The sequence below is a fragment of the Enhydra lutris genome, unplaced genomic scaffold (genome assembly GCF_002288905.1).
Source record: "Enhydra lutris kenyoni isolate GAN:26980312 unplaced genomic scaffold, ASM228890v2 scaffoldscaffold93, whole genome shotgun sequence".
Lineage (NCBI taxonomy): Eukaryota > Metazoa > Chordata > Mammalia > Carnivora > Mustelidae > Enhydra > Enhydra lutris.
The window spans coordinates 7798630-7818303 of NW_019154177.1; positions in this window are offsets into that span (position 1 = coordinate 7798630).

The following is a 19674-nucleotide window of genomic DNA, read 5'->3' on the forward strand; positions in this document are numbered from 1 at the left end:
GATCACTGGGTGGCTCTGTATCGCCCTTGAGCCTCTGGCAAGGGCAAGTCTCTCTTTCCCTGGAGTCAAGTGCTCATGCAGTCTGCAGTCTGCGGTGTGTTTGTCTTTTGTTAGACTCCGTTTTTGTGCCCCCTCCTCCCCTAGCCCTGCAGGCCCCGGGGCCTCTTTTCATCTTGCTCAAGTTCAGGCAGCTCTGTCAAACCCCCTGTTTGCTCTGAGGGAGTGTGGGTGACCCCGTGACTGCCTTCCGACCTTATCTGAGACCAGTTTGTTTTCCCCAAAGTGCCATAAGGGGCAGGCTGCGTGGTTCCTGTTTCTCTGTGCCCCGCGGGCATGGTAGGGGGCTCAGCGGCCGCGGCACGCATTCCTCAATAGAACCCCGGGGCTCTGCGCTCATTTCTATTTCCGACAGTTCTTTCCACCTGGTGGATTCCATTTCCACAGGCTTTGGATCCCTCTGTCGTTAGGAGGGCAGGCCTGGAGCCCTCCCACCAGCGCTGTCCCTGTGGAATGTTTCACCCAGTTGTCATTCCCTGCTATCAGGGAAGATAGCGACAACAACGCGCGGATGGGCGGTTTGCCGATTGGAGGGTTGATGACAATGCTTAGCGTTTCGTATCCTCCGGGAGAAGGAGCCCGCGTTGGGAACCCTACCAACAAGCCGCCCTGGTGAGCTCCCGAGTCGTGTGTCCACCCCGGACCACCTTTTTTGAAGTTGATGACATCGGAGTGTGCCTCTTTCCTCATTGGCTGCTGGAGAATTTCTGGAGGGCTTGCTTTGACTTTTTATCATTTTCTTAGGAATTAGCAATGAGGCAGCTTCTTTGCTTCATAGTTGTCCAGAAGTTATATTTTTCCCTTTAAATAGGAATGGGACCTTGTCCATATGCAGTAGAAACCCTGACTTTATCAGGCTATACCCTATTTGCCTCTTTTCTGACCTGGCTTTTTTCTTCACGGGGGTCCACACACAAGCCAGCAACACTTCGACGTGAGCCATCTGGGCACGTGGCACCATATATTATCTCCATTTCAAATCTCTCCCCACTAACTGGGGTTGTGGTGGAGCAGAGAATCATTTCAGCCTCCCATACAAGCTGACTTGCTATAACCAGCCACAGACGTTGGTCTCCCTCAAGAGCGGTGATGTAGTAGAGTAATGACCCCATGGGCTTTTGGAGAAACACTGCTTGGGTTCAACTTCTATCTCTGCCACTTAGTAGCTAGCTGTGCAAACCTGAACAAGTCACTTCATTTCCCGGGCCTTGATTTCCTCATCTGTAAAATGGGATGATGGTAATTCATCTTACCTACCTATTAGAGTTCTGTGAAGCTTAAATGAGTGATTATGGGTGATGTGTTTAAAATAGTGCCTAGCTCTGGCGCCTGGCTGACTCAGTCGGTAGAGAATGCGACTCTTGATCTTGGGGTCATGAGTTCAAGTCCCACATTGAGCAAAGAGCTTACTTAAAAAAAAAAAAAAAAAAAGACAAGAAAGAAAATGGGGCCCTTGGATGACTCGGTTGGAAGAGCATCTTTCATCTTTCATCTCCAGGTCATGAGTTTGAGACTCATGTTGGGTGTAGAGATTACTTAAATAAATACACAAGTTAAAAATAAAATAACGCCTAGCTCATCGTAACCATTTGGGATGTAGTAGCTACAGTCTCCTTCTCCATTCCATTGTTGTCGACTGTCTGACCTAGCTATTTCCAGCAAGTCCTGGTCTTCACGGACCGAGAGGAGCAAACATACTTTTACTGAGGAAGAGTGACGTCGAAATATAACCTATTTCTGCTGATAGAGATGGGAGTAGGCAGGGGAAGAGATGAAATAAAAGTGGGAATTATAAAATGGGTGATGGGCACACAGAAGTTTTGTTCCTCTATTATTTTCTCATTTCCGTGCATATTCATTGTCCATAGTAAAAAGGTACAAACAAGAGGAGAGGCGAATTCTGAACCGTATCAGTGTAGATAGAGTGCAGCGAGCCGGGAGCCCTACTAGCGTCTGGGTGGAAAGCCAGAAGGCTACAAGCTGCCTGGAAAATAGTCTGACAGGATATATCAAGAACCCTAAAAACATTTGTTCTAGTTATAATTGCTGCATGAAAAATTACCCAGAAACTTGGGTTAAAACACCGTTTTATTATTAAACAAAACAAAACAAAACAAGAACAAAAACAAAAACCCACACCATCATATGAAGCTCCCAGATTCTGCGCATCAGGAATTCAAGCAGTCGGGATGGATAGTCTGTCGCATGGCGTGGGGGGCCTCAGCGGGTAAGATCCACAGGCTGGGTGGGGGTGACTCAGCGGCTTGGGCTGCAATCTTCTGACGGTATGTTTACTCCCCGAGTTTGGTGCCTAGACTGGTGTGACCCAAAGAGTAGGGCCTTACTGGGCCCCTATGTGGTCTGGCCTCCTCTTGGCATGGGGGCCTTGTGGTTGTCTGGTTGGTGGTGCGGCGGTGGTGGGGGCTCTGAATGTCGGTGCTCTGACCATCAAAGTTCAAAGCTCACACAGCCTCACTTCTGCTCGGTCTGTTGGTTGAGATTGTCACTAGCCTGCCCAGATCCCAGGAGAGGGGGGAGTAGACCCCAGCTCTCTCTGGGAGGGGTGCCAGAGAATTTGGAGGTCTCGTTTCGAAACTGCCTCAGTGCTAATGACTTCTGATGTAGTGATTTCACTTCGAGGAATTTATCTTAATGAAATTACTCAAAATGTGAACCAAGTTTTGTGTGTAAATAGATATACATATACATAGAAATTTCAGTATAACTTATAACAATGAAGTATTAGCAATAAACCTAATGACTCACAATAGGAAAAGAATAAATAAATGTTGGCGAAGGGCAAAGATCATGTAAAGCCTTTAGTGATTTAGTACACGGGGAAGTGTTCATATTTTAATTTAAAATGATAAATGTGAGATTCATTCATATAAATCTAAATAACATTTAAATTTAAGTAAACATTAATTTAAAATGATAAATGTGAGATTCATTCATATAAATCTCATATAACATTTAATCTACCATGTTTTCAAAAACCTGAATTGCTAAAAATTGCATAGACAATGACAAGAAGGAAACATATTAAATATTAACAGTAACTATCTCCCAGCAGTGAGATTATGGGCACTTTAAATTTTTTTCTTTATCATTTTCTGCTTTTCCAAAAATTTCAGCAATTGGCACGTATTGCTTTTGCCATCGCAACTAGAAATTCCAATTTATTGGGCACATTAAAAAAATAACACTGACTCTTAACTTATGCTTGTTACATTAAACTGGAAGAAAACACTTGCTGCCTTGATTAAAACTTGCATTTATATCACCACGCGTACACCCTCGGGGATGCCAAAGGGGGATAGGTGAACCGAACAGGATTGGCAGCATTTTTCAGAATCCGGTTTCGGCCGGTCTAGGTCTCTTCCCTCACCCTATCCCCTCCATTTTTAGGACTGACAGATGTTCTCCTCTCTGCTCAGAGTAGCTAAGATCTGGCAAGAGAGTGTGTGTTGCCCTCAGGACATTTGCACATTCCCTATCTGTTCAGAAGCTAGACGACCAGGAAGCTAGACCCCAGCCCCCAAGCCCCAGCTAGGAGTTTTCCTCTGCAATGAACTTTGGTTCTTCAGTAAGTCTTCCTGGCTTTTTTTCTAGGACACATCCTCCTCTCTACCCCACATGCATAGGTCCTTCCATGCCCAGATCCTACTACGTCTTTCCCTGGGCTTCAGGGAGTCCTCTGCTCTGCTGACCGCCTGCTCCCTTTTCCAAGGGCTGCAAACTGCTGGCCCTACAGTCTTATCTCTTTTCATCGCCTCTGCCTGCTCACCTTTACCAGTCAGTTGATGAGATTGGTTGTAAGTGAGCCTTGGTGTCTAGACTCATCAGAGGGCATCCCTGGCACCTATCTGCCCTGAAATCTGTAGCTTCCAGTACCGCTCAGACAGCTACCTTTGCTCCCATCTCAGCCTCCAAGCAGATGACTGTGCTTGGTTCCAGTGGTACCTGGGGGCTCAAGTGAACCTCCCATGATGACCAGTGCCATCTCTCTTTCCCCAAGACTACAAAACCCATCAGTAAATGTAACAGATGGATAGACCTGAGTCCCACCATGCAGTGTGGCTCCAGATGTAGTTTTCCCATAGTCTGTGTAATAAATGACTTCTTTAAAAAGATTGCGAACATTTAATCAGTTAATACATTCAGTAGGCAACACTTGAAATAAACTAGCTCCAAAGCTATGTGTTATTACTGGTATTATCTTCCTAACAGTCTCCTGGTCGGACTCACTGATAATAGTGCTTTCATTTTAATATAAAATTCCTCAGGATAGTTTTTAAAACAGTTAGAGTAATCAAACATACTCTATTTTGTTTTAGATCACCTAGAATTAATACCATTGGGCATTTTAGCGTAACACAAAATTGTCTTCTGTGTGAAGAATCAGCTGTCCGTGTCCTTACTTTATGGTTTGTTTGGTATTATATGAACAGAGGATTAAGGGGAGAGACGAAATATAGTTTAGGATAGAAAGGGAAATGGTTTATGATGCAAACGCTGACTAATATGGTTAAATCATTTGATCCTCTTAAAGGCTTTGCAAACTGGGAAAGATTTTACTCTCTATTCCAACCCAGTTTCGATGACTGAATTGTTTACACACTCAAACAAACAAAGTGTCATCTTTGCTACTTGGCACCACAAATGTTCTAGTTCTTCTGGAGGTACGGTAAGGTGACAGGATTCCTGCTTTGGTGATAGTTTGACCCTGAGACTTTCGTTGGCTGAGGACTTGTGAGTAGAAATAACAAGATGTATCACTTTTGGATGAAGCTTGGGGGATGGGGGTGTACTCTGCCACATTTTATGCCTCTGCTGGGTTCAGATGGAGGTTTTATGACCTGGATGTTTCCAAGAACCTGGATGAGCAGAGTCTCCCCAACCTGCATCAGACATGTAGTGAGATGGAGAAATGTACTTATGAAAGCCATTGAGATTTCAGGATTGTTTGCTATTGGCACATAACTGAATCCATCATGACTGGTAATAGAGGTAGCTAACTAGCTGGTGGGTAGGTGTGTCCGTAGGTAGACAGATATGCAGAGAGATAAACATTCAGATATCCTGGTAGTAGTTGTTCATGGGTAGGAAAGTCGGTCTAGAAACCATGACTCCAAAATTCCTACTCTCACTTTGACTAATTAGTCTACTAGTCACTATCTTTTTTTTTTTTTGATTTTATTTATTTATTTGACAGACAGAGATCACAAGTTAGGCAGAGAGGCAGGCAGAGAGAGAGGAAGGGAAGCAGGCTCCCTGCTGAGCAGAGAGCCCGATGCGGGACTCGATCCCAGGACTCTGGGATCATGACCTGAGCCGAAGGCAGCAGCTTAACCCACCGAGCCACCCAGGCGCCCTTAGTCACTATCTTTGATTACAATTCATTTGAATCCCCTTTCTCTGAGTTAAAATTATATTTCAATCCTGTTGATTATTTAGAGTTTTTGCAAGGTATTTTCAGTGGGGGGGGGAGACAAATTATAATGCAGGGTGCACAGTATGGCTCGGTTTTTGCCAAGAAAAAACATATATGATTAGAGAAATGTCTGAAAGGCTGTATACCAAAATATAAACTGTAGGGGGAATGCAGGTGATTTTCATTTTCCTTGTGTATCCATGTTTTCTACTTAAAAATAGAAGCACCTGTCATGAGCTTCTATTGCTTTTGTTCTGATCAGTGTCCATGACTTCAGGTAAATACCCTGTCTTTGGTCCATGTGATTCTGGATGTCCTGACAGCTAAGCATTTCTCCCTTCCCACCTCACTGCCTCCGCACCCCACCCAGCGTGAAGTGGTTACATATCATCTGGCCTCGGCCAGTCACACGCTCTCCTGGAATCTGAACCTCCGTACCTACACTTGGAATGATTTGTGGCGCTGTATCATCTGGTGGCAATGTCAAAAAAAGATTCTTTGGAAATTTGTTGGGTTCTGTCTTTCTTGAGGTTTTAGGAGTTACTTTAATTTTAGGGTTATACAGTTTCTTCCGTTCATTTTTCTAAAAGTTTTATTTTAAGTAATTTCTACACCCAACGTGGAGCTCAAATGCATGACTCCAAGGTCAAGAGTCCCATTTTCTACCTACTGAGCCTGCCACATGCCCCTGTTCATTTTGTCTTTGGTCTGAACTGATTTGGGGGTTTGCAATGAAAATATTTTTACTAACACAACGTGTATTACATGTTTGGTTTACAAGATTAACAAGATAAAACATAAAGAACGAATTTGTTCTGTCCTCTTGCCCATGAAGAGTTAAGTCACGGAAACTTTTTAGGCTCTTTATTCTTCCTTCTTTCAAGCCGGTTGTGAGTTTTAGTGAGCTTCTTTTAAGAATGAGCAAGACATTTATAATCAGCTAGGGCTGGGTGTATGTGTGTGTGTGCTTATGGGGACACGTGGTGTTGTGTGATAATCGGAACTTAAGCTGAACTTATGTGAACTCAGACACGCTGGGAGTGCATGAGTCAAGGTCATACAGGCATGTGTGTGTGATGCTAAAAATGGTGGGTCAATATCCTTCCATTCTAGCTAGCCACCCACCATTTCATCCACACCTGCTAGTTATATTATACGAACATATTATTTCTGGCTCCTTTCATGTAGTGACTTGGACTGCCCCAAGCAATGGACCTTCCTAGCAATTTGGTCCTATGCTCTCTAGTACCTTTATATCAAAGGGACCGTATTTCCTCCCTCATTCCCCATTCACTAAGTATTTGTTGAGCAATTGCCATGTGCCAAGAGATGTACAGTTGCTGGGGATCCAAAGCAAGTAAGACAAGACTGTCTTAAGCTTCTGGGTTCATAAGGACCATGGGAAACATACCTAGACCCCTTTGGAGGCTAACCAAGATAACTCTGGAGACTTCCACACCCGCTACTTCCACAGGAACAGGAGTCTGGTAGTCATTAATGTTACTCCCCAATATTTCTGGCTCTCCTCCTTTAGCGCACATGGTACCATTGCATATCCATTCCTCTGGAAGTTAAGAGCAGTCATGTGACTTGCTTTGGCCAATAGGAGGTCAGTGGAAATAACATGTCACTTCTGGGAAAAAGCCTTGGTGAACAAGTGCATAGTTTTCTATGTCAGTGACTGGCCATGTTCTAGATGTTGAGGCCCTTAGCCTGGGTTCCATGATAAGGATGATTTGGAATAGAGCCCCTGACACTGACCCAAGATAGACAATTACGTAAACGTGAAAAAACTTTCTTGTTTTAAGCCACTGAGTTTGAGAGTGTTTATTACCTCAGCAGAACCTAGCCTTCCCTGACAGATACAGTGGGCATCTCCCAGACCCGGCAAGAGGTTTTGTGGCCCTGAACCAGGCTATCTAGTCTGAGTTGGGACGGGGCGTCCTGGTGACCCTGCAACACTAAATGAACGAAGGTAACACTGAACTTACTGTAGCTGGAATTCCCAGAAACAACAGTCCTTTCAAGTTGAGTAATTCCTCCTCTGCTTCAAAGGGGCCGCCTCACCTTGCCATCAAAGTCTTTGAAAGAGTAAAACCCAAGGGCAGACCTACTTGGCAACAGTAGGTCCATACCCGGTGAAAAAAAAGGGACCACCCCTGAGAACCAGGATTAGAACTGTGTGTAGCAAAACAGACCTAAAGACAGTGGGCAAACTGGCGTGCCCTACTGAGAGTTTCTAATCTTGAAATCTGGGCTTCCCATTTCACTCTGCATTTAGAATTTAGAAATGGCTGAAGCCATTTCTGAGATGTATTTCAACAGAAAAAAAAAATGGACCACATCTTCCTTATCCGTTCATCTGTTGAAGGGCATCTTGGTTCTTTCCACAGTTTGGCGACCGTGGCCATTGCTGCTATAAACATTGGGGTACAGATGGCCCTTCTTTTCACTACATCTGTATCTTTGGGGTAAATACCCAGTAGTGCAATTGCAGGGTCATAGGAAAGCTCTATTTTTAATTTCTTGAGGAATCTCCACACTGTTCTCCGAAGTGGCTGCACCAACTTGCATTCCCACCAACAGTGGAAGAGGGTTCCCCTTTCTCCACATCCCCTCCAACACATGTTGTTTCCTGTCTTGCTAATTTTGGCCATTCTAACTGGTGTAAGGTGGTATCTCAATGTGGTTTTAATTTGAATCTCCCTGATGGCTAGTGATGATGAACATTTTTTTCACGTGTCTGATAGCCATTTGTATGTCTTCATTGGAGAAGAGTCTGTTCATATCTTCTGCCCATTTTTTGATATGATTGTCTGTTTTGTGTGTGTTGAGTTTGAGGAGTTCTTTATAGATCCTGGATATCAACCTTTTGTCTGTACTGTCATTTGCAAATATCTTCTCCCATTCCGTGGGTTGCCTCTTTGTTTTGTTGACTGTTTCCTTTGCTGTGCAGAAGCTTTTGATTTTGATGAAGTCCCAAAAGTTCGTTTTTGCTTTTGTTTCCTTTGCCTTTGGAGACATATCTTGAAAGAAGTTGCTGTGGCTGATATCGAAGAGATTACTGCCTATATTCTCCTCTAGGATTCTGATGGATTCCTGTCTCACGTTGAGGTCTTTTATCCATTTTGAGTTTATTTTTGTGTATGGTGTAAGAGAATGGTCGAGTTTCATTCTTCTACATATAGCTGCCCAGTTTTCCCAGCACCATTTATTGAAGAGACTGTCTTTTTTCCACTGGATATTTTTTCCTGTTTTGTCGAAGATTATTTGACCATAGAGTTGAGGGTCCATATCTGGGCTCTCTACTCTGTTCCACTGGTCTGTGCGTCTGTTTCTATGCCAGTACCATGCTGTCTTGGTGATCACAGCTTTGTAGTAAAGCTTGAAATCAGGTAACGTGATGCCCCCAGTTTTATTTTTGTTTTTCAACATTTCCTTAGCGATTCGGGGTCTCTTCTGATTCCATACAAATTTTTGGATTATTTGCTCCAGCTCTTTGAAAAATACCGGTGGAATTTTGATCGGAATGGCATTAAAAGTATAGATTGCTCTAGGCAGTATAGACATTTTAACAATGTTTATTCTTCCGATCCAAGAGCATGGAATGGTCTTCCATCTTTTTGTGTCTTCTTCAATTTCTTTCATGAGTGTTCTGTAGTTCCACGAGTACAGATCCTTTACCTCTTTGGTTAGATTTATTCCCAGGTATCTTATGGTTCTTGGTGCTATAGTAAATGGAATCGATTCTCTAATTTCCCTTTCTGTATTTTCATTGTTAGTGTATAAGAAAGCCACTGATTTCTGTACATTGACTTTGTATTCTGCCACGTTGCTGAATTGTTGTATGAGTTCTAGTAGTTTGGGGGTGGAGTCTTTTGGGTTTTCCATATAAAGAATCATGCCATCTGCGAAGAGAGAGAGTTTGACTTCTTCATTGCCAATTTGGATACCTTTTATTTCTCTTTGTTGTCTGATTGCTGTTGCTAGGACTTCTAATACGGGCGAATGGATAAGGAAGATGTGGTCCATATACACTATGGAGTATTATGCCTCTATCAGAAAGGATGAATACCCAACTTTTGTAGCAACATGGATGGGACTGGAAGAGATTATGCTGAGTGAAATAAGTCAAGCAGAGAGAGTCAATTATCATATGGTTTCACTTATTTGTGGAGCATAACAAATAGCATGGAGGACAAGGGGAGTTAGAGAGAAGGGAGTTGAGGGAAATTGGAAGGGGAGGTGAACCATGAGAGACTATGGACACTGAAAAACAATCTGAGGGTTTTGAAGGGGCAGGGGGTGGGAGGTTGGGGGAACCAGGTGGTGGGTATTGGAGAGGGCACAGATTGCATGGAGCACTGGGTGTGGTGCAAAAACAATGAATACTGTTAAGCTGAAAATAAATTAAAGAAAAAAAAGAAATAAAATGGTGTGGACGTCACTAGAAACTAGAAAATGCAATGCAAAACAGCACAATGATCATTTTCTTCCATTATTAATTTGATGAGATATTTTAAAGGTCTTGTGCGGGCAAAGGGGATATAAATTCCTATAGTCTCTCTGCAAACTGGTAAGATAGATATCAAAAGCCTTAAAAATAAAAAAATAATAGTAAAATAGCTTTAAAAACATGTATGCGCATTAATCCCTTCTTGCACGGTAATAGAATTTTTAGCTGGGCTACTCGGACTTAAGATGATATTCCCAGCTTTCCCTGCAGCTGAGAATGAGCACATGAGTAAGTTTTGGCCAATGGGACGAGAGCAGAAGGGATGTGGTGCCCTCCAGGCTGAGCTGTGAAGGGACACAAGTGAGGTCTCTCGTTTCCCTTTTTTTTCTTTGTCGTACTGTCTAGAATTCAGATCACTTGGACAAGAGCATCATCTAGGGATGCTGAAGCCTCAAGAAAGAAAGAGCCTGGGTCCTTGATATCACGGAACCAAAACCACCATCCCAGCTCTGACTTTATCCCATATATAAATACATGTATGTTAATTAAATCCCAGCGTGTCACATAAGTGGCCAAAAATATCCCAACTAATGCAGCAGAATCCCTACTTTTGGAGATTTATCCTCAGTCAGTAATTGAGGGTGTGTGTAAAGATGTAAGCAACAGCGGAAGCTATCACAGACCTTATGTGAAAGTTGCAAAGAAACTACTAATGGTTCAGTTAAAGAAATGATACTGTATTTGTAATAACTTATTATAGTTTACAATGGAATACTAGGGAGCCATTCAAAATTATTACATATAAGAATATTTATTGATGTAGAAAAACATCTATTTTTTAACTGCAGGTGTAAAATGAGAAAACGAGCCTGTGTAGAAAATCTCAGCTTTTCTCTCTCCACCTGCAAAGAATTCTGAGTCCTGCAGCTTTATCTCTCTCCCTCATTCTTGTGGAAGGACAGGTCTTGCCAGATGAGCTTTCTTAGGCTTCTGTCTTGAGAACTGAGAGGAAAGAAAAAGGGGGAGAAAGATATAGGCACATTGGCTAGGGCTAGGAAGATATTTCCTGAAGGGTTTTGAGAAAGGAGAGGTGAGCTGTTGCATGTGGGACGGTGGGTGGGAGAAGAAAAAGGGGATTTTGAAAAATATGCCTGTGGACCATATGCCTCTTCAAGGTGTTTGGGTTGAAATGACTTCAGGCTGCTATGAAATGCAGGCATTGAACCATGAGGTCTCCTATCATGGACATAGAAATGGGTCCTGAAGATATATATCGAACACTCAGGGTTTTTGCTTTTTTGTTTTTTAGCTAAATTTTTCTCTGGGTAGGTAAAAATCCATCTTCTGCTTTTCAGTTTTCTGCTAGCACTTCTCCATTTGTAATGAAAAACAAATGCTTAGATGTATTTTTTTAAATGGCTGCTGAGCCTCGCTAACAGAAGCGGAAACATAAATTCATCCTGTCCTTTTCCCTTAGCACAGGGAGAGGTGAGGGGAGAGGAGGAAGTAAGTTCTCACCTCCACTTCTCAGCAACACACACCCCTATCTGCTAGAACCTTCCACATGTCTTCTTCTGCATGCTCTGAGCCAGTTAGAGTCAGGCCAGGTGGGGCATGTCCACAGTTCCCCAACCACCCAATGGTGGAGAGGATGAGGGAGCTTGGTAGCAGTCTGCTGCCTTGTTTCTGGGATGATGGGACCGTAAACACCCACCTGGGCATCCATGGCAGGCCCTCTCACTACCTTACCAAGTCCTCACCCTACCCAACAGACCTCCTGCTCCCATTCCTCGTTTTTATTTTGGTAGGATGGAAACGCAGCTGGTTGGAATCCTGGTCACCATGACTCTCTCTAGAAAAGAAATGAACTCTACCTGTGGAATTCGTGATCTATAGCTGTGGCACATACCTGATGGCTTGAAAATGACAGCTTCACAGAACATTCTGGTGCCCCTTTTTCCCCCACTTCAGGGAGGATCTATAAGAGGCAATGGAGGAGGTCCCAGGTTCTGGTAATCCCAACATAGGAAGGAAAGAGAGAATGGTGTTTTGTTAGTCCACATCAGTGAGAATTGATTAAATCTCTTGCTTGAATATTTTTAGCTATTCCTGTCCCCAGGGAGATGTCCTGAAGTCTTCTGGGCAGCTAGAGAGATAAAATATAAGGAGTATGGCAGGAACGCTTGGGCACCATTGGTGGGAATGCAAATTGGTACAGCCACTGTGGAAACCAGTATGGAAGTCCCTCAAAAAATTAAAAATAGAAATATCATATGCACTACTGGGTATTTACCCAAAGAAATACTAATTCAAAAAATATACGCACCTCTATGTTTATTGCAGCATTATTTGCATTTGCCAAGGTATGGAAGCAACCCACCTGTCCATCGATATATGAATAGATAAAGATGGGATATATACACATCACACATGTAAAGGAATCTTAAAAAAGCCACAAAAAAGAATGAGATCTTGCTATTTATGACAATATGGGTGGACCTAGAGGGGATTATGCTAAGTGAAATAAGTCAGCAGAGAAAGACAATTACCTTCTGACAGCACTTACATGTGAAATATAAAAGAACAAATGAGCAGAATTAGACCCATAAATACAGAGAACAAACCGATGGTTTCCAGAGGGGAGGGAGGTGGGGGATGGGTGACATGAGTGGAGGGGAGTGGGAGGTACAGACTTACAGTTACGGAGTGAATAAGTCGTGGGAATGGAAGGCAGAGCACAGGGAACACAGGGAATACTGTGTACAGTATTGCAAGTCTACTTGACCTAGGCAATACAGAGGCAGGTATTTCAAGTCTACTGTGCGGTGTATGGTACAATGACACTGTGACAGCATTGCATGGTGACAGATGGTAGCTACACTTGCCGTGAGCATCACACAGAGACTTGTTGAATCACTACGGTGTACACCTGAAAGTAATGTTACATTGTGTGTCAACTGTACTCAGATTAAAAATTTAAAAAGAGGGTGGCAACCAAGGTCGTTCCATCTATAGAGGACCCCCTTTTATCGAGCTGCACTTGCTGGATACTTCATACCGAGCCTTTGCTCCATGACGTATGTCCCAGTGACTGACCTGGAGCGTACTCTACACGTACAATTGTAGCTGTGGGGGAGATGGGAGGATGAACAAGAGAATCCATAATTACTGTGGGAGGACTATTTCAGCAGGTCACATGGAAAGTATTAGTCAGCAGTGGGCCACTAACCTGCCCAGTCATCTGGGGGACGTGGGGTATAGTTCCTGGGGAATTGATTCCCAGCTCTGTGAATGCATTTGACCTTCATGGGGCAGGTGCGGGCCAGAGGACCCATGGACCTGAATGGCACAGTTTTAATAAGGGTCTTCATGAGTCTCTCTGGGTTTGCAGTCATTCCAGAGAGCTGGAAAATTCCCAAGATGGAGAAAGCCACCATCTTGACGGCCATCTGAGAATGTCATAGCACATATGACAACATGTGCTATGCTACTTCAAAACAGAACAGAATGCCCTTGAAGACCCATTCCTATAGTCTTTCTGGGTAATGAAAGTCCACGTTTCTTAGCACTGTATGTGAATGGGTCATGGGAGCAGAACACTTTTTAGACAGGACCGCCTGTTATTTGCAGGAATCAGTGCAAAATAAAAGTGAGGCCCTTTGTTTAAAAAATATTACGAATTTCAAGACAGAAACAGGGGAGCATTAAATCAACCATGGAGTCCTTCTAAGCATGAGGTCCTTGTGTGACTCTACAGGTTGAACGCCCATGAAGCCGGCTCTATTTTAAACATTCCCAAGAGAGTCTTTGAGATTGGCTGAAGAGGGAGAGGGCCAAAGCAGGGTTGAGCTGTACAATAATTACTGATATTATTCTCTTTCCTGCTTTAATCTCTATGGTTTTACTAGGTATTTCCTCATGGACTATAAAATTTGCCCATAGGCACATTTGCCCCCCAGCTACCAATTCATTTCTCTCATTCTCTTCATAGCCTAACTTCTCAGAAGCCCAGGCTACAATAGCTATTTTTGCTTTTATTCTGATTAGACAGTCAGCGACATTTAAAAATCAAATTTTGCCCCCCACAAATCTACCAAATCTTACCAGTAGGGCTCTCGTGTGTGAGTTAGGAGTACTTCTAACAAGTAACAGATAATCTGGCGTTCAGCGGTATAGACCAACAGGAGTGTATTAATTTTTCTCACATTTCAGGAGGTCTGGAGATAGGCAGTTGCAGATGTTGGTTTAACAGATCAACCTCGTCAAGATCCACATGACTCTTTCACCACATGCTTGTAAGGTTTCCCCCACTCCCACCCTGCTCAGCTCCCAGAATCAAGGCTGGAAGGGGAGAGAAGGAGTAATGCCAACCATGTCCTCAGTCCAGATGTAAAACAACCCCCCCAAAGCTAAATGGCATCAAAACAACCATTTAATTATGCTCACAGATTCTGCAGCATGGGAGCATGTACAGAGCACCATGGGGAAAGGTGGTCCTAACCCACCATGTCTGGGGTCTCAGCTGGGAAGACTGGAAGTCTCAGTTCAATCATGGAGCTGCAAACCCTGAGACACATCCTTACTCCTAAGCTTCATGGTTGGTGCTGTTGGCCAGAATGTCTAGACCCAGTCTCTCCATGGAGTGTCCTGGTATAGGCTGGTTTGGGCTTCCACACAGCATGGCCGCTGGCTTCCAGAAGCAAGTGTACCGAAAGAAGACGTGGAGATGCACAGCATTTTTGTGATCTAACCTCACACGTCACGATGTCGCTTTCGGTGCACTCCGTTGGCTAAGACTAAAGAAACACCTCCCTCCAGGGTCAAGGGAAGAGGACATTGACTCCACCTCCTCCTGGGAGTTCTACAATCACTCTGTTGGAAGAGCACCCCTGGTGGGAGATACTTTTGCAGCCATCTTTGCAAAATACAATCGACCCCAAATTCTTTTATCAAGAAAGCAACACTTTCCCAGAAACCAGGCTGCAAAGTGACACTTTCATCTCATCGAACCCATCTAGGTCACATGGGTGCTTAGTGCGGAGGGAGGGTGAGGAAGGCAGCATTTGACTTTCAAGTCTCTTCGGTGGAAGCTGGTGTGGGGGAGGGGAAGGGATGATCTTTAGGTAGGGGATCAGCAAAGTCTGTCACGCTCCCACCCACGCTTCCTTCAACCACTCCCTCCTCTCTGCTCTTTGTTCTCCACACAGGCTTCTAGATGGCGCCTATAAAATTTTTACTGCATTTACTTATTTGTTTCTTTCGGCTATATTCCAAGCCCTTTCTACACAGACTGGGAATTATTCATCTTAGCCTCTCCAAGGTCTATGCTCTGCCTGGCACAGGGGAACGTTGAATACAACCCTTATTGAAGAAATGGCAGGTAAGGTTCCAGAATTTCCTGAGTAGACTAACTACTAGACTTAGATGTTTTGGGTCCAAGATTATGAATAGTTTTAATGGAAAGACAGAAAAAAGTCCATCTTGAGTATCCACGATAGCTAACTCGCCTGGCGGCTTATAGATACCAAAGGAAAGACCCAAAGGTCCAGAAGATTCTTTTCAATAATGATAATCCTAACTCCCTTGTTTTATGCAGCGTGGTCTTACCAACACCATCCTATTTGTTTCTCATAACCAACCACTTCGAACATTCAGAAGGGCAGATATTCCCATTCGGTAAAAGTATCTTGGATTTAAGGCTAAGTGAGTTGTTCAGGCTAATATGTGCAGGAAAGCATGGTAATCTCTTTTTTAAATTAACCACACATACAGTTTAAGTCTGGAAGCCTGTGTGATAGATTGTAAGCATTTAGTGCCTACTCGGAGTTGGCTCTGATTGTGGTGCAGTTTCTGAAAATAACCATGAAGTTTAAAATTACAAGTTTGCATACACACATTGAATATATATATATATATATATATATATATATATATAGGCATTAGGATACACATACATACATAGAAATATATATAAAACCAAGTACCATTTACCTTGAAGTTATTTGACAGGATTATGTACGACGATATTCTAGAAAAATAGCTGTGATTTTCCTTAAACATAATTTTCTCTCCAACGTTTGGGTAGAGTGAGGTCTGTTTGCAAATTTGGTTTCACCCCACTCTTGCATGCCTGGCTTCTGGCCTTGGCAGTGGCGGAAACATGGAAGAACAGTAGTTCTTCTTCTTCTCAGGAACTGTCAAGAGTATTAACTCAACAACATGTCGTCTTTGCCAGGGGACTAGGGAGCGTCCTACGGAGCAGAGCCAAGGAAAGGAACAAAAGCTACCCTGGGTCATCCTAAAAATGTTTCTGCATTTCCCTAGGAGATAACCCCTGCTCTGTGTACGTTCAAACAAGGGAGTTGGAAGTGGAGGTACGAGAATGATGGTTACCGGGAGGACACGTCAGGGTTAATCATGAAGGAAATGAGCGAGGTACCTAATACCAGGTGAGTCAGTATTCCCTAGGCTCTGTTTGAAGAACAAGTGCTTAAAAACCTATACGTAGAGTCATTCCTATTTCAAACAAACAATTTGGATCTTTACCATTTCAACCCAGTAATTCACGGTGAATGTGGTGGCGGCTCTCTCCGTTTCTTTTACAGTATTTATCTTATGTTCCTGTGTAAGAGTATCAGTATATAAACCCTCACGGTTCCAGGACCAGGGGCTGCAGGGCTCATGGTGGAGAGGGACAAGGTCTTACTTATCTCTGTGTCTAGCAGAAGCCCCGCACATAGCTTTGTACTTAGTAGCTTAGTAAATGTTGTTTGAATTGAATAGTTCTGGGTAGAGGCTGCTAAGGCAGATAACAGAGACTTAATTAGGTTCAATCAATATATCATAAAATTCCTGGGGAAATTCAATTATAGGTCCAGGCTATGAAGGTAAGAGCAGAGTCTAAAATGGCCGGGGTTATGATCAATCGCTTTTGGCATTCAGAAGATCTTGACCCCCACATCCTGGTACCTGCAGGAAGTGAAACAAGGATCTGGCTAGCAATTCGAGGGGCAGCCTTCAAATGCTTGAAATGCATTTTCGAGAATGCTCCATGCTTTGGGCCGCTTTTTAGGAGTAGCAGTATCCAACCAAAAAAGCACATTCCCTGTAGACCAGATCCTGGGTACGGCACAAAATATAATTCCCAGTGCCCAGAAGTCAGGCACGTCACATGCAGAATATCTTTATGCCCCTGATGGACACTTATTGTAATGTTGTATGACAACCATGATAAGGGTGAATGAACCTTGAACCAGATGGCGAATAAAAATTACTTTTCGTGTTCAGCAAGCCCTGGATAGACGACAATGGCTCAGACTCCTGTCTTCTTCCTCATTTGATGATTATGATCCCTGACACCCGAATGGGAGGTCAAAGTTTAAGAGTGTGCCTCTCTAGAACTCAGGTTTGCTAGAACCTCCTGTTCTTGCGACATCTGGCTGCTGCCAGATCAGACAGCCACTCCCTTCTGTCGCGCTATTTACCATGGCATCAACTCTTACCTCCAAGTGGCCTGCCTGCTCCAAGCATGTCATCCCCAGCCTGAACCTCTGATCTGAGCTCAGTTCCATTCAGTGATTCATTCCAAGTTGATTTACTGAGCATCTACTAGAGGCCAGATAGTCTCTCTGGTGGTTGAGCTAGAATGAGATGTGATCTCTTCCCTTAAGGAGCTCCCAGACTCTTAGGGAGAGAGAAAGGCCCATTTTCATGATATAGGGTTAATGGGGCTACAATAAATCATAGCCAGAGGGGCGCCTGGGTGGCTCAGTCGATTAAGCACCTGACTTTTGGTTATGGCTCAGATCGTGATTTCAGGGTCGTGAGATTGAGCCCCACACTGGGCTCCATGCTGGGTGCGGTGCCTGCTTAAGATCCTTTCTCTTCCTCTCCCTCTGCCCCTGCCCCCACCTGCGTGCTCTCAAAACCAAACCAAACAAAACACAAAAACAACAACATTAAAAACATAACCAGAGGATTCTAGAAGCACCAGCGAGTTTGGGATGGGACCTTCCATAGGAGACAACTTTCCTAGTGGTCATCTCCACCTACCTAAGACTCAACATTTCCTAATTTTCTCTCCAAAACTTTCATTGCAGGCCACCTGGGTGGCTCAGTTGGTTGAATAATCGACTCTTGATTTTGGCTTAGGTTATGATCAGGGTCGTGCCATCAAGGCCCACATCAGGCTCCGGCCTCAGCAGGGTGTCTCCTGGAGATTCTCTCTCTCTCTGCCCCTCCCCCCGCACTCGCACTCTTTCTCTCTCAAATAAATAAATAAAATATTTAAAAAGCCCTTTCATTGGGGCACCTGGGTGGCTCAGTGGGTTAAAGCCTCTGCCTTCGGCTCAGATCATGATCCCAGGGTCCTGGGATCGAGCCCTGCTTCCTCCTCTCTCTCTCCGCCTGCCTCTCTGCCTACTTGTGATTTCTGTCTGTCAAATAAATAGATAAAATCTTTAAAAAAAAAAACAAAACCCGGGGCGCCTGGGTGGCTCAGTGGGTTAAGCCGCTGCCTTCGGCTCAGGTCATGATCTCAGGGTCCTGGGATCGAGTCCCGCATCGGGCTCTCTGCTCAGCAGGGAGCCTGCTTCCCTCCCTCTCTCTCTGCCTGCCTCTCTGTCTACTTGTGATCTCTCTCTGTCAAAGAAATAAAAAAAAATCTAAAAAAAAAAAAAAACCCTTTCATTGCTTCCTAATTTTTTGCACTTTGGTCCATAGTGCTACTATTTACCCTGCCCCCCACACCCCCCCCCCCCCCCAAGCCATCAACCATTAGGTCTTATCAGTTCTTCCCTGCATTTCAGCTCAGAGCCTTTGTTTTCTGCGTCTCCCCATCACAATCCCAAGCACCTGGTGTTGTCAAAGTTAGGAAACCCAAACAAGCTAACGAGCTCCAGCCACCCACTCGTCCACGCCCCACCGCCTTGCTCTCAGGCTTGCGGAACTAGCCTCCTAGCTAGCCCGGGCTTGCCCAGACGGCCCCCCCCCCTCCATGTGTGCCTGGCACCTGGCTGGTTTGATCATGTGGCTTGTGGATGAAGGGGTCAGGAGACAGAAAACGCTCCGCAAACCTGGGAAACAGGATGCAGTCCAGGTGAGTGCGTAGTACCTAAAGAGGCAGGAGAGACCAGTAGGTACCTAGGGGTTTCCGGGAAGGCCAGCCGGGAAGCAGCAGTGACCCGAGGGACAAGATGCCCAGGTGAAGAGTAAGGTAATTGTATTAATTTGCTATGGCAGTTGTAGCAAATTACTGTAAACTTGGAAGCTTACAGCCACAGAAATGTATTCCGTCACAGTTCTGGAGACCCAGAAATCCGCGATCAGTGTCACAGGGCCACCCTCTCCCCAGAGGCTGGAGGGGAGAATCCGCTCTCACAGCCCCCAGGCTCTGGGGACTGCTGCTCGGCTCGGAGCTGCGTCGCTCCCATCTCTGGCTTCACCGTCCCACTGCCGTCCCCTTTCTGGGTCTTTTCACCCTCTGCTTCTCTCCCATAAAGACACATGTGGTTGCATTTTAGGACCCATCCAGATAATCCAGGATAATCCCATGTCAAGATCCTTAATTTAGTCACATCTGCAAAGACCTTTTTTTTTTTGCCACATACAGTAATGGCCACAGTTTCTGGAGATTAGGATGCGGATGTCTTTTTTTTTTTTGGTAGGATAGGGGAAGGCATTATGAAGCCTATTTCAGTGATAAAGTAAATTTGAAATCACGATCCTG